Source organism: Lycium ferocissimum, chromosome 7, assembly GCF_029784015.1.
Source record: "Lycium ferocissimum isolate CSIRO_LF1 chromosome 7, AGI_CSIRO_Lferr_CH_V1, whole genome shotgun sequence".
In the NCBI taxonomy this organism is placed as follows: Eukaryota; Viridiplantae; Streptophyta; class Magnoliopsida; order Solanales; family Solanaceae; genus Lycium; species Lycium ferocissimum.
This window is the reverse complement of record NC_081348.1, coordinates 36,863,684-36,878,641: the sequence shown is the minus strand read 5'-3', so window position 1 is coordinate 36,878,641 and position 14,958 is coordinate 36,863,684. Positions and strand designations below refer to the sequence as shown.

General features: G+C 33.0%; 2 long non-coding RNA genes across 2 annotated transcripts; both read left to right on the top strand.

The window, feature by feature from the left end:
• The first annotated feature begins 2,209 nt into the window (after nucleotides 1-2,209).
• On the top strand, nucleotides 2,210-10,433 carry LOC132064751 (uncharacterized). The gene is made up of 3 exons (XR_009416625.1): nucleotides 2,210-2,360; nucleotides 2,879-2,966; nucleotides 10,100-10,433. It is a non-coding gene; the product is annotated as an uncharacterized LOC132064751 (long non-coding RNA).
• A 2,167-nt stretch (nucleotides 10,434-12,600) lies between these two features.
• Nucleotides 12,601-14,447, top strand: LOC132064750 (uncharacterized). Its single transcript, XR_009416624.1, has 3 exons — nucleotides 12,601-13,200; nucleotides 13,577-13,667; nucleotides 14,074-14,447. It is a non-coding gene; the product is annotated as an uncharacterized LOC132064750 (long non-coding RNA).
• Nucleotides 14,448-14,958: the final 511 nt, after the last annotated feature.

Below are 14,958 nucleotides of genomic sequence, written 5' to 3'. Positions count from 1 at the left end.
ACTTTAATATGTTCACTTTTGACTTTTCACATTCTTTAAGAATTAATAAATCACATGTGGATATATGTCATAGTACTGAATATTTATTCTCTTTTCATGTATACACGTGTGCACTTCTATTTTAATTCTCCGACACATATTTATTTCTCCGCACTTTACTTGTTCACTTTTGACTTTTTACGTTTTTTTGCCGAATATTTATTTTCTTCCCATATTTCTAATATATATAAGTGGCTTGGGGGTACGAACGCCGCTGCCCAAACTTGTACCAAAAGCTTAACAAATTGTACACGCAATGAATGCTTGTACCATAAGCTATATAACTTGTACATTTTACCCAACTATTTTTTAATCCCACGTGGACATTTCTAATATGTCATAGTACTTAATATTTATTCCATAGACACACTTCAATTTAAATTTTTCGAGACATTTATTTTCTCCGTGCACTTTTACTTGTTCACTCTTGACTTTTCGCGTTCTTGAAAAATATAATATGTGTGTGTCCAAATTACTTGTTCATTTATAGTCTCTCTCAAAATAAAATTAATCCTTTCTAATAAATATTCTTGAAAATAGTCTATTGGAGAGAGATGACAAATGTCTAAGTGTATAAAAAAGTAGTTGGTTAAAGTGTGCAATTTATATAACTTTTGGTACAAATTTGCATTGTTATTGTTCGTCCTCTTTTCATGTTTAAAGTATTAAATACTCTACTTATCTTACTCTCCTTTGCATTCTCTGATTATTGTTTCCTTACATTTATAAAATGTATTACTTTATATTTTCATTTCGGAATTAAAATTTGGTGATTTACGATATAACATATCGCATTTCTAATATGTCATAATACTTAATATTTATTCCATAGACGTATGTACTTCAATTTTAATTATCTGACACATTTATTTTCTCATATTTTTTCAATTAATTTAATAAAAATATTTTATTTGTTTTGCTTTTAAAAAAACCAATATATACAACAATGATTCTTATGTTTGGATCTCGAACGGTTAATTGATTGAGATGAATATCAACTTGTCAAGTATACATATAAGATATTAAACAATTTTAAAAGAAAAAAAAATCTAAAATCTAAAATCTAAATATTAATTTTCCCTCACCTTCTTACAATTTTTTTTTCCACATTGATGAGCAACTTTCATTGTCATGACTATGACAAATTTTTAAAAATTATTTACAAAATACAAACCTTAAACACAGGCTAATTAAAGTGAATAAACATGTTCGGCCCGTACATTGCACGGGCATATATGGCTAGTTCCAAATATATATATGCAAATAAAGCAATAATGTTTGTATATTCACATCATTTGAGAGCTCAATTTAATGCGAATTTTATAAATTCTCAACCTATTATTTCTGGCTCAAATTATACACATATAAATAAATAATAAAAATTACATACGTGTAATAATTCATATTTCTCTCGTGAATAAGAAAATGAACCTTGGGGTAACTCAACTCTAAAAACTAGTTTATGAGGTGAGGATTGATCAAGATCATATAAAGAGACCAACAACTCCAACGCTGTGAGACTTAACACCCTCTAAATATGCAGGACTGGATATTTGAAGTGTGAATAGTATTAAGATTGGTTGATAAGCAATGATTTGGAATGGTTCTAATTTTGATATCACGATAAAAGATAAATTAGGGCCTAACTCTACCCCAAAATTAGTTCATAATAAAAAGATTGCCCGAAAAAATATAAAAGGGTCAATTCTCTTTTCATCCCAACTAAGCGGGACTCAGCATTCAAAAGCCAATCATTAAATTTTGAATTGGTTCGTCATACTACGTGCACCGCCTACTAACTAAAGATATTTCCTATATATGGCTTTAATTATTGTAATGTGCTTTCTAGAACAAATTTTTCTTTTTGGGGCGACAAAAGAAATTCAAATTCTAGTTTTAGCACCCGGTTGTTGTAGACTTTAATTTTCTTATTTTTCATTTAATGATCGGTATCTATTCAGCATTTGTTTAATCCTAAAATTCGAACTCGAGTTAAGTATGGATAAAGAGATAGTAAGTAGTATTTATCGTACAACAGTCTTCGGTGATGACGCTGTTGTATGCATTATGTTATGCTTCTGCCGCGTATAATGTAATCGTTTCGTTGGCAGGGATAAGTATAACCGACCCAGGTGTCACTTGGACAGAACTTATTCAAACAATATTAATACAGTCGTTTTTTTCTGATGTTTATTGTCCAGAGGTTGTCCCAAACACTCAAGAATATTCAACACAAAGAAGTCAAGCACCAGCTAACAGTACAGTCAATATGAGTGGAGTACCAAAGCAAACAGCTTATCCCTACCCCGCCCCTGCTCCAGGTTAATTAATTCTCCTTGCTAATTTAATTACTACTTGTATCTATCTCCTCAGTCCTCGTCATGAGTTTAGGCTAGTTAGAAAAACTTTTATTTGAATTGCTAAAACTTGGTCTTTTAATTACCGAATGAATAACACGATACTTTTACATCTTCACATCAGTAATTGAGTCAGGATTTTCATTAGAGGAATTTTAAATATAAGGAAATAAACACGCCGAAGATGCCAAAGAAATTCAATATATACTTTATATTAATGAACTTAATATTAATTTTACATATGCAATGTAATTTTTCCAATCTTAACTTTGCTGCTGCGCGTAGGTCAATCAAAATGCAAAGATGGCGTATAATCTATTGATATATTTTTTCTAAACCAAAGTTGATCCAATAATGACCATATATAATCTAGATTAGTTTTTCTAGCAGGATTTTGGAGCTTAATCAAAATGAAGTATAGTAGCTTTGATTATTTGTAATTAATTAATTAATGGTGGAACTAATATCGTAATTCGTAATAGGTTATTACGAGGGACTTCCAGTGATGGCACCCCCTATGTACACTGCTGCTCCCCCTCCTGGTAGCCAACCGGGTTTTCTCGAGGCCTGGTAATGTTTATTATTCTATACGTTTCTATTTACGTGACACACTTTATAAAAATATAGGTGGAACAACCTAATAGATATTACTACTGGTTGGACCAAAAAAAAAGATATATTTGCATGTTCAAAACAAGATGAGATGTTTTTTATCTAGAAATAATTGAAGTACTTTTTACTTTCTCTTAATGAGAAGCTTGTGAGATTCTTTTTTAAGGTTACAAGTTTTGAAAGTCTGGTAACCACATAATTGTTGTATTAAAGTCTTTTTTTTTTTCCTAACTGTACATTTTGTAATTCAGATTACATCACATAAATGGGATAAGAGAGCTAGAGTAGTGTTTTACTATTATTGTTTTGTTCTTCTTTGGTTCTTGATTATTTGATGTCTTCCTTGTTTTACGTTTTACTATGTAATCAATATATATATATATATAATAAAACTAGGAATAGTCAATCCTATGTGCCACCTCTCTATATATCGCCTCCATTCATATTTATCTTTTTTCTTGTTTTTTTGGCATTTTCTTCTATTTTTTTTCCAATCTAATTTAATGGGAAATGCCTAAATGTCATTATTAAATAGAGGACTGTTAGATATAAACTGAAAAGACTCATAAATTCTGTTATCAACTAGAAAGCCAAAAGTCTCCGCCCAGAAAATAAGAAAGAAGAGAACCTGTTGGGCTCATCCAATGCGTCTGTCACTTTTTGCTTCGTTTGGGAGTGGCAACATGGTTGAGAGGTAAACTTTGATTTTTGTTTAAATCTATTGAAAATCTCAAATAATACATGTTTTGTTCAACAACAAAAAAGTTTTTGCTCATCCAGTAGCCAATAACACGTTCACATTTATCTATTTTGGTCGTTTTGGGGTGTCATTTGTCTACTCTGTTTTATTTCATCTCTTTGGGTTTGTATGGTTATGAATAATCCCTTGTGGGGGTACTATTTTCTTCTTAATATTCTTGTGTTTAATTCAATGACATATTGACAAGTAATAATTTACTTTAAGTGATCTGTACGTCCAGATTCGCAAATCACAATCACTTTTATAGAATCACAAGGCATTCTATCTTCACTTATTGAAAACTAAGAAAGTAAGATACCTTGCAGGAGCCGCCGCAAGCACTGAATTTCATCGTCGAATTATTTCTTAATAGCAGCAGTAGCAATGAAAGTGAGCGATTGTGAGAAACGGTTCTTCAAGGACCTGTGGTAGGACATTTTATTTCTTATATTATGATGTGTGATTGTATTGAATTTAAATATTGTTATTAGTAATGAGTACATTATTTACTTCTGTTCTTTTATGTTTTGACTCATAAGTAAGAGGTTATGGACTAACGGGTTTATGGCTAATTTTTCTTTATTTTTGGAAGCCCATCTACTACGTTGGATGGAAACTATGGGAGATATCTCTTCTCACCATCAGGTAATATTGTTGAAAAGCTAAATCTTAACGAAAGGTTTAAATCTACCTTCTTCAAAAGAGATTGGTTCTAACAACGTAAGCATTTATTTTGTGGTTGACAATTCTTTTTTTTTTTTTTTTTGGTGGGGGGAAGCTCTCTTTATGTTGCTGATGACTTTGTCATTCCTTTAATTTGAAGTCAGGTTGGTCCTTTTTTTTAAAAAAAAAAATCTTTATAATTTTTTTAAAATTATTTTTTAGGCCTACAATATAATTACTTTGGATGTGATAATATTAACATTATTTTTGGTTTTTTGGTAATTCATTGATGTGCTTCATATCTGATTTTTGTTTTAACATCGGAATTGCTGTAATATTCTTTTGAAGGTCCGTTCAAATGTTGAAGATAGTACTCTTTTGATCTAATATGAATGGCTCTACCTGCTTGTGAATTTTGTCAAATTTAAGAGGGGAATGAAGATTCACTAAACATTCGAAGGAGATGAAGCAAAAAATAGAAACGGACGTGGATAATGTTGAAATTGTGAACGCCTAATGTCATTTTCCTCCTTTCCTTTTCCTTTTGAAGTGTTAAAATGGTAACAAAAACCTTAAATATCTCCCCACATCTTTTTATTTGAAATCAAATTTCTTTACAACTATTGACCATTCTGTTCCTATTACTCCCTGTACCCCAAAAGGGAGTGTTGGCATTTCGAAACATTATAGTCAGCACATGAAAATTTTACTACATGAAATAAAAAAATATAATATAATTCAAAAAGTATACTGTACAAGGTAAGAGAATAAGAAAAGAAGTACATAACTGAAACGTAATCCAATGGACATCACTGTAACTTATGTTGCCATTTATTTCTTTTGTTTTCTATTCTACTTTTAGTTTCTTTACTTTTTATTCATTTCTATTTTATTTAAAAAATTAGGAAAACTGTAATTGTGGAAGAATTAATGGGTATTAAACCCTAAGAGAAAGAAAGATATACAGTTGAGAAGAGAGAGAAGATGATTCTTTCATTATTCAGAATAAAACGAATGAACCCAAAATTATTTGTTATCCTTTCCTTTATACTTCTAACTAACTAATGACACTCTAACTAACTAACTGTAATTAGGACTTCTTAACAGTAATTGTGAAAAGACTCTTTTGCCCCTTTACTCATGTGACACCTTTCTTTACACTCCCCCTCAAGCTAGGCATTGCAAAGATGTTATACAATCCTAGCTTGGAACAGAGGTGTTCATGTTGTACTCGGTTCAATCCTTTTGTTAGGATATCAGCAGGCTGGTCATGTGTGGAAATGTATTCTGTGGCAATCAACCCTTGTAAGATCTTCTCTCTTATGTAGTGACAATCAACTTCTATGTGTTTAGTTCTCTCGTGGTAAACTGGATTTGCTGCTATTTGTAATGCAGCTTTGTTGTCACTGTATATCTTGACTGGTGTTGGAACTTCCCTGCCAATTTCTTTAAGTAATCCTAGTATCCATACTAGCTCGATAACTTGATGTTGGCAAGGCTTTATACTCGGCCTCGGTGAGCTTCAGACACGTTGTGGTGCTTCTTTAGCTTTCAGTTATCGAGGATTCACCCATCTTTACTACGTAACGATCCGATTTTCTTGTTAATGGGCAAGCGACCCAATCTGCATCACGATGGCGGATATTCTTTGTTTTCTTTGCTTGATAGTAGGATACCTTGGCCAGGTTGATTCTTGAGGTATCTTTATCAATCCTTTCGTGTGTGACTCCTTTTAATTTGTAGAAGGCCCGACTTAAGTGTTGTACACTGAATGATATATCAGGTCTGGTCATTGTAAGATACAGCAGTTTACCAATCAACCTCTGATAAGTACTCTGATCAGACAACTCTTCATCATTAGTGATCTTAGTTTGGTCACTGCTAGCTATGAAGTCATCATACTCCTTAGTTGTTAACTTCACATTGTAGTCCAAAGGTGTAATTGCGGTTTTCTTGACTTAGGCTGTTTGGATATGATTTCTAGGCATATTTCCTTTGATGCATCAAGATGCCTTGTTCGGTTCTAGCAAACTCAATTCCAAGGAAAAATTTTTCGCCTAAGTCTTTCATTTTGAAGGCTTTTTGTAATCTTTGTTTTGGTTTCTTGATCAAAAATTGTCTGCGATGATGAGCATGTCATCTACATATACTAGGACTATAGTGATACCCTCAGTAGATTTTTTGAAGAAAAGAGAGTAATCATATTGACTCTGTTGAAATTGATCTCTTACCAATGCTTCAGTCAACTTAGCATTCCATTGTCTTGGGGCTTGTTTTAAGCCATACAATGATTTGATTGATACCTTTTTCTCCCCGCCGACAAATCCACGAGGAAGGTCCATGTAAATTTCATCCTCTAAGTCCCCTTGTAAGAAGGCATTGAAAACATCCATTTGATGGATGTGCCACTTATTTGAAGCAGCCAGTGACAAAATAGTTCTAACAGTTTTCATTTTCACCACAGGTGAGAATGTTTCGTGGTAATCTATCCCCTCTTTTTGACTAAATCCTTTGGCCACCAACCTTGCTTTAAACCTCTCAATCTCCCCATTTGACTTGTATTTTATTTTAAAAATCCACTTGCAGCCAATTGGACTTTTCCCACTAGGTAATGTCACCACCTCCCATGTATTATTGGTTTCCAGTGCTTCTATCTCATTTTTCATAGCTGCTACCCACCTAGGGTCTTTTATTGCTTCTAAGTAGGTATTTGGTTGATTTTTTGATGATGCGAAATGCAAATGCTTGAATAGATGGTCATAAGTCATATAGTTTGATAAGGAGTATGGATTGGTGTGATGAGCATTTAAGGAGACAAAATCTTTCATCCATATCGGTGGTTTCTTGCCTCTACCAGATACTCTAGTATTTTGCATAGATTGATGATTATGAGAAGTTTGTGCATACGGTTCAACGAGGTTGGATTGGAAATGATGAAGCTTGAGCACGGGAAGAGATGGAGTAGATAAAGAGTGATTTGAAGATTGAGAAATTGGTATTTCAGTTAATTCTGGTATATCAGTGTCAGTGTCAATAGGTTGAGTAGAAGGATTGATCATTCCTGAATTATGTTTATGAGCAGTGTCTTGTAGGTGAGTCATAAGGTTGTGTAACTCAACAGGAGTGAAGACAGGTTGTGCTTCTAAGTCACTAGATTTGAAGGGAAAAATATGTTCCCTGAATATCACATCCCTACTAACAAACACTTCTTTGGTCGCAAGATCATAAAATGGTAATAACCTTTACGAGTGGTCGCATATCCCACATGCTTTTTGCTTTGGACCTAGACATTAATTTGTCTTGTTCTTGTACCACCTTAGCATAACACATGCATCCTAACACCCTTAAGTGACTGAGTGTAGGTGGTTTGTTGTATAGAAGTTCATATGGTGACTTATTGCGATTTTAATCTATTGGTAGACGGCGACCAACACACAATAACCCCATAGCTTGATAGGAATTCATGCTTGAAACCGAATAGCTCTTGTGATCTCTAGAATGTGTCTGTGCTTCCTCTCAGCAACTCCATTTTGCTGAGGGGTATAGGCACATGATTTTTGGTGGATAATTCCTAAGCCCTTGAATAGACTATCACATGCAGCATTCACAAATTCAGTACCATTATCTGTCCTAATAACTTTGACAGACTTAATCGATTTTTTAACGAGAGTTAGGAAATATTTTATTGAAGACTTCAACTTTAACAAAAAAATCCGGTCGTTAGTCATCTTTCGTAAGAAAATACTTGTTGCCATCATAAGTAGGGACTTTGTATGGTCCCCACAAATCCATATGAACCAATTCAAAACACTCAGAAGTCTTAATACAACTAGTAGAAAAAGGTTGCCTAGTCTGTTTGGCACATGGACACACAGTACATTTGCTCAATCTTTCACTTATCACATCTTGTTTTGCAGTAATCAGTTTACTAAGGACAGTAGTAGATACATGGCCAAACCTTTTATGCCACAATTCTATATTATCAGCTTCATTGTCTTTGTCTCCGGCCTTGATGTTTAGTGCTATCTCTCCATTACTTGATGATTGTGAAAAAGTCCATGAAGAAGATCTGGAATAAGCGAAGTCGGGGACAAAAACAAAAGCGAGCATTTTAATAGTGATCTTAAACTTGAAATATGAAACACGATTAGATATAGTATCCCAAGCTAATGTACTTTTTCCACGACATGTAAAACACTTGTGACATCACCGTTAGGGAGAAACACTTTCTTTGGTTTTCGGTGCCTGTTGTGTCCTTATCTAATGAATTCACATCAGAGACCATATGGTTTGATGCACCTGTGTCCACTATCCATTTTAACCGATTATATGGCTTGGACTTTTATTGTTTGCATAAGCCTTTTCAGCATCTTTGTTCAAGAATTTCAGAATTTGTTCATATTGCTCTTTAGTGAATGAGCACCCCTGTAAACTTGGATTTTTCTCAGGACCAACTGGTGCTCCTTGGTTGACAGCACCCAAGTTTTGACTTTGCATCATGTAAGCATATTCTTGCCCATGGCCAAAATCCCCTTATGACATTATTTTTTTTTACTTTAGGAGGTAACCCACGATCTTGTAGCAAGTAAACACGATGAACAAGTCTCTACTTAACCTTTGACTTGGATTATTATACTGAGTAGTGCTATGACTACTATACTGGTTACCATTGTAATTTTACTTCGACCTTGAGTACATTGCCACATCAAAGGGATTTGGTCCCAATGTTTGACTTTGTCCTCATCACTAATTACCGTACCATAGGCCCGAAACGGATTCATCAACAATATTTGACTCCTTTTTGAAGGAATTTTTCTACATAATCTTTTGACAACCGGGCATTCACACGTAAGTGTTGCGGTATAAGAGCATATTCTTTAATCTTGAAAAATTGCATTGCGGCAGTTGACTGTGCTATCTCTTTATGTATGTTATAAGACCTTGAACTATCAATCTTGGTGAACCTTTCCTGAAGTTCTTCCAGACCTACTTGTGCAACGTACATTATCCTCCAATTGGCTGAGGGCGAGTTCGCGAACAATGGTATCTTTTGCATTGTGACCCAGTTTATTACGACTGCAAGCAATCTGTTTGAGTTGAAATGATATGAGGTTGATTCCACTTACATCTGCAGGGGATAAGAAAAGAGGATGATCATAGTCAATCTCAGTTGTGCCATTGCTGCCATTGCCATTGCTTGTTTCAACGCCATTAATCCTTTGATTAGGATCAAGATTTCCAGTCATGTTGATCAGATTTATCAAGATTTACAGACCAAATTTTTTAGACATTGAGAATAGAGATTGGGGAATTTCAGAAATTGAGAATGAACAACAACTAGGAATTCTAGTTTTTCTAATTGTGGAAGAATTAATGGGTATTAAAAAGAAAGATATGCCTTGAGAAGAAGAGAAGATGATTCTTTCATTATTCAGAATAAAACGAATGAACCCAAAACTATTTGTTATCCTTTCCTTTATACTTCTAACTAACTAATGAATGTAAAAAAATTAGGACTTTAACGATAATTGTGAAAAGACTCTTTTGCCCCTTTACTCATGTGACACCTTTCTTTACACTAAACAAGAGTTTTACTATTTAAAGAAAAAAATTCAAAGTTATCGCGCAAAGCGCGGTTAAGTTCTCTAGTTATAATTATAACTTGTTTGATTATGGCTTTTGTTTGCAGCCTGGCAACTTTATGTTGTTGTTGCCTCCTAGACTCTTGCTGCTGGGATCCGTTCCTCTGCATCTAGTTTTTTTTTTTTTTCCGTACAACTACTTAAATGGCAGTACTAGTATTCACTTATGATCTCTCATCTTTTCTTCTTATTATCCACAGGCCGTTGTCCTTTTCTTTTTTTTTTTTTTTGTTGGGGGGGAGTCAGAAAAAAGCAGTTATGTTACTTAAACAAAAAAATTAGTATACAGGGAGTGATATAGATGGTGCAGTTACATATATAGTTGTGAGTTGTGACTATGCACAATGAACCGCTGTCCTCAGTGTTGTTCAAAGTGAACAAGTAGTTGGTACTACTTTTGATCTCTTTTTTGGTTTAAATTGTTCACGAGTGACCAGACAAAAGGAATGTAAAAATGATGAAAGTAATGGATTTTCATGCGTTATTATATATTACAGTTAAAAAAAAGGGAGTTAGGAAAAGGCCGCATCTTTGGCAATTTCACAGCTCGAATCTACAAATTATCAAACTACCATCGCTCCAAAGTTCCCTACTTTATTCATTATAATTTAGAGAACTAAGGTTGAAATACTTTCACTTCAACCTTTAATTGTTGAAGCATTTTCAATAATGCATTTTCTCATTAGCAGTTGAATATTTAAAAGAAAGTGCTTCAACAATTGGAGGATGACGAGAAAGTGTTTTAACAACAGAAGGTTGAAAAAAAAATGCTTCAACAATTGAAGTTGAAGTGAAAGTGTTGTTGAAGGTTGAAGAGAAAATGTTTCAACAAATTGGAAGAGGGTGACGAGTGAATCAAAAATTAGAATTACAATTTTGTATTGTGAGAGAATGTTAGAAAAAATAGTTCTTCGTTTTAAGAAATCAAAATTGATTAGAATTTGGTATCATTCATGTTTATAATTAGTTATAATTTTAGTCAAATTTATATAAGAATAGATGTTTCTATTTTAAGTTAAAATAGATTTCGTACTATTATTATAAATATATTGGGATAATTGTTAGCCATTCTCATAGTATGGAGTTTATAAATAAAATATTCTTTATCATGTTTGTATGTTTATCAATTTAAGGCGGACTTTATAGATTTAACTCAGCCTATTATTTCTAGCTCAAGATACATGTACACATATAGAACAAAAATAAAAATTACATACACATGTAATAATTCATTTTTTTAAGCTCTTTTTTTTATTAATAAATAAAAGTGAACCTCAAAGAGAAAAGTACAAGCAGGGGGCCTAGGGCTTACCTTACTAATCATAATGAGGTAACGAACCTCTACTAATTAACAAGCATGAACACAATAAGAGTTAGAGAAAATTAGGTATTTTATGATCATCACGGAGTTTATAATACACTATATGATGATAGTACAAATGAGGATGCTTAAGTAATGTAAAAGCACAAAAGTCATGAATAAAGTTGAGTTATCAACCTCAAACTTCATGTTATATATGTATGAACTAAAAAAAATAGCTTGCCCGTCAACTTGAAGTATTTTCCTCTTGTATTCTTCTTCAAATTTGTCCAACAATACTTGATAGTTCATCACTTCTCGGAATCGGTAATAATTCATATCCACTCATTCTGATAAGAAAATAAATTTAGTCATGTTCAATCCTAAAAGCTAGCTCAGATAAGAAGCTAACTCAGATAAGAATTATTAAGATCATATGATGAGACCAATTCTCTTCACCCCCACGATGTGAGATTCAACACTACCCGCGCGGCCAGGATTGAATATTTGAAGCATCGAAATATAAAATGGTCCCAACATCAATCAACCAATGAATTAGGACGAGTCTGATTCTAATATTATGATTAAAAAATTACATTTAACCTAACCCAACTCTAAAAACTAGTTCATGAGATGAAAACTGTTCCAAATCATATAAATAGACCAATTTTAATTTCTCATCTCCTTTGGAGGGCACTTAACGAGTCAACATTCATAAATCAGTATTAATTTTAAATCAGCATCAAAATCTCCTTCGACGGAAAGTGTGGGTTTATTATGTTGGGACAAAGAGGAAGAGGAGACGAACGTTGAGAAGGTATTGTTGAAGGGTAAAATCAGTATCCGTTATCTGAGAAACCTGCGTATAATAGTCATGATGATGGGCTTAATTAGAAAAACGTTACCTTAGGATTAGATTATAGTTGTCTCCCCTTTTTCTCACGTGTAATTTTTATCACTACTATGGCTTAAACTCTTGAATTTGTAACAAGCATACATTTTCTTCTCCGGCTGATCTGAGATTGAATAACAACATTCTTACTTTTTATTTTACTGTTTTGCTTAAAAAAAAAAAACTTTTTATTTTACTGCTTATTAATTTATTGTTCATTGTTTATTTCGTACATATACAGAGCATTTAAAGGTTAATTGTGATAATTATAATCACTATGCCCTTGACCCTAAATATAAATTCAATTGTTAATTTTAAACTTAAATTTTAGATTAAAGATTAGCACCAGGTTGTTGTATGCTTTTTATTATTACTCCCTCCATATCAATATTTAAGTGTCTTAGTTTGATTAGGCAAGTAGTTTAAAAAATAAACACACTTTTGAATCTCGTGATCCTAATTTAAAGATGTGTATAATGTACTAAAATATTTTTTGGATCTTGTGGTTATAAACTTGTAATGTAGGATATTTGACTTGTCAACTTACTAAATATAGAAAGGGGTATTTTTTGGGGACGGACCGAAGACACTTGAATAAGTACGGAGGGAATATTATTTTTCATTAATGTCCAGTATCTATTCAGTTTTCGAACTCGAGCTAATTAAGGACAGACAAAATTGTACTTATCCACGACAATCTTCGGTGGCGATGGTTTTGTATGCTTATATTATGCTTCTGCCGCGTATAATAGCTGTTTTTGTTGGCATGGATAACTGACCCAGGTGTCACTTGGACAGAACTTTAAACATAATAATGCAGAGACTTTAAATTCTGATGTTCCTTCTTTGTTCAGAGTTCAACTGACATATTGTCCCCAAATTAAAAACTGAGATTTAACACAAAGACAATATGAGTGAAGTACCAAAGCAAGTAGCTTATCCCTACCCCGCTCCAGGTTAATTCTCCTTGCTAATTTTGGTGAAAATTATCTTATATATACATGGCTGATGTTGAACCCCTTAGCGTTTTCGTTTTGCTTTCCTTTGTATGTCCGAACATCCCATCGAAAATTTAAATCCACGGCTGCTTGCTTCGCGTAAGTCAATCAAAGATGGTATATTATCTATTGATACATAATTTTCTATACCAGTGTTTATCCAATAATGACCATGTACAATTTAGATGTAGTTTTTCTATGAGGAATTCCGAGCATAATCAAAATGAAGGATAGAGTAGCTTCGATTTTGCCACACGCAAGTATTAGCATTAGATTTATCGCACCAGACTTCTGAAACTATAGTAATTAATTAATGGTGGAATTAATGTAACAGGTTATTACGAGGGACCTCCAGTGATGGCACCCCCTATGTATATGTATACTGCTGCTCCTCCTAGGAGCCAACCAGGTTTTCTCGAGGCTTGGTAATATTCCTATTCCATCTGTTTCAGTTTATTTATCACAATTAGTTATTACTTTGTATGTTATCGAAATAGAATGACATGTTTTGTTAAGGAAATAATTCATCTTTACTACTTTTAAGTTTCTCTTAATGAGCAGCTCTTAGCTTATAGGTAAATGTCGTGCCATTTTTTATGGTCACGAGTTTTAAAGTCTTGTAGCCACACATATCTTGTGTTAGGTCTAAGATCACAAGTTTTAAAACTTTTATTTACTTTTTTTACTATGTATTAAAAGAACTAGAGTAGTGTTTTAGTATTATTGTTTAATTTGTTCTTCTTTGGTTCTTCATTATTTGATTTCTTCTTCGTTTTACATTTACTATATATGTTTATGGTAACTTGTCTGATTTATGGCTTTTGTTTGCAGCCTGGCAACGTTATGTTGTTGTTGCCTCCTAGACTGTTGTTGCTGGGATCCTTTCCTCTGCATCTAGTTCTTCTTTGTACAACTACTTAAAATGTCAGTAGTATTCTATAAGCCGTTTTCTTTTTTGGGTCTGGAAGAAAACAGTGTATTATACTTGAAACAAAACATTAGTACAGGGAGTTGTAAATGGTGTAGAACTCGCATTACAAAGGGGGATTTCAGGGAGTTGTAAGTTGTGACTATGTACCTATAAGTGAATAGAAGAGTTGGAGTACTACTTTTGATCTCTTTTTTTGTTTTGTTTTGTTTTTGTCTTAATCATTCACAAGTTACCAGCCAAAAGAAGAATAAAAATAATGTGCATTGTGCCCATGAATTTTCATGCGTTACTATTTTCCAGAAATTTTCTTAAAGGTGTTTGACATGCGAGTTAAAATTCTTGATCTTTTGTATAATTAGCTCTCTTTCCGTTATTTCCTTCTTCGTGTGCCATTATTTAAGCACTTTTTAACAAAAGATAAGTTGAAAAAAACAATCAATAAATAAGTCAAAACTTGTGGAATGAGAGACTTTTGTGAAAAAGTTTTCCTAAGAAACTTCTTTCTTGATTTTAGTTTCCTTGTAGAAGAAAGTATGTAGGGTTGATAATGGTATACATGATGGTATATTGGAAAAGTGACTAAGAGAATAAAAACAGAGACTATCATAAGTCATAACAGGATTTTAGACACTATATAAGTTACTACTCCTCCTAAATGTTCATTAGTTTTTAGAACACCTTTTAAGAAAATTCAAAATTCTTAAGAAAAAATAAGTATTTTGACTAAATTACGCTTAATTAAAATTTGTATATTACTATTAACTTCACACATTCGGATCTAGCAC